Below are 1,431 nucleotides of genomic sequence, written 5' to 3' on the forward strand. Positions count from 1 at the left end.
TCCATTAGTTCAACTCTAGTTGCCTATGACTGTCTGCCAGAGCATATTCTCTGCACATCATTCTTAAATATGATACTCCACTCAAAGCCTTGGTAATATTGGCAACATTTTATATTGTAGTATGTCTTTTTAGGAGGAAAACAGCTTTTTACTGACCTTATGCAAAATAATTATATTGCCCTAAAAATAAGTGTTTTAGTTACTTTCTTTTTTGCCAAGAGAAAATACCTGACTCACAAAGTTAAGAGAGGATAGGTCTAAAGAGGTTTTCATCCACAGCTGGCTCCCTGAAAGGCAGGACCACACAGAAGAGGACTACAGTTCAGGTGCACAGGCAGGAGACAGCAAAGCAACAACAAAGAGATTCCCTCTCCTTTTTACTCATTTCAGATACGAGCCTATTGATTGCTGTCACCCATGCCCGGGGTGGGTCTTCTTATTCTCCATGCTCAAAACTATGCAAAACTAATCAGTGAACTGACTTCGTTATCACATAATGTTAATCCATACTCACATGCCATAGATACAGCCACCTAAAACAGCCTCACCAATAAAGGCATGAGGACCTTGAGTAATATCTAAATTTAAACCATAACAATAAGATAATACAGCAAGAACCTTATTCTTTTAATATAGAAAAATACTAAAAATTCTGCTTGAGTGCAGGTACATCACTGATTTTAAATTTATTTGAAAATCTTAAATTCATTTTAATGTTAGCAAGTTTAACATTGAAAAAAGATCTCTTTTCTGAAAACCTTTACAATTTTATATTCAGAATTTGTTGTCATCCTTATTCTGAAATTATCAATCACCATCCTACATTAGGATAAAAATACTGTTTTCCCCTTTTAATAAACCAATCCCTCATATCTTATTTACATTGCAAAAAACCACATGTATAATGCTTGCACGTATTCGGTACAAAGTTTTTTATTTATTGTTAGTAGTAGTTTTATTTTATACCTGATTATAATTTTTAACTGCTAGTAACCTTTTTTATAGAGGAGAGAAGGATGTAAACAATAGTGAGTTGTCTGGCACTTAACAGCATGCTGTAGCAGACTAGCAAATTTTATGAATACATCTTCTCACATTTCTTGCAGGCATATGCTTCTGTAAGTATAATTTCTTAGTTTATTAACAGACTCAAATATATTTAGCTTCTCTATATGGCATAAAACAATGTGCTAAAAGCATATAAACTTACTTCTAGCAATTAATTTTCAGTAGTTAATTTCAAAATGTTCTAAACTTTTTTTTGCTTTTATTTATTTTTTTGATAACAATAAAATTCTTCATAGGAAAATTTGCATGGGTTTCGGTACACAATTTCTGTACAAGTATAGGCAGACATCATCAGATTTGTACTATCACATACATATGTTATCTTTATGTAGTATTTCAAAGCTTGTAGACCAAAAATGTTAT

The sequence above is a fragment of the Octodon degus genome, unplaced genomic scaffold (assembly GCF_000260255.1).
Source record: "Octodon degus isolate 3935 unplaced genomic scaffold, OctDeg1.0 scaffold00071, whole genome shotgun sequence".
Lineage (NCBI taxonomy): Eukaryota > Metazoa > Chordata > Mammalia > Rodentia > Octodontidae > Octodon > Octodon degus.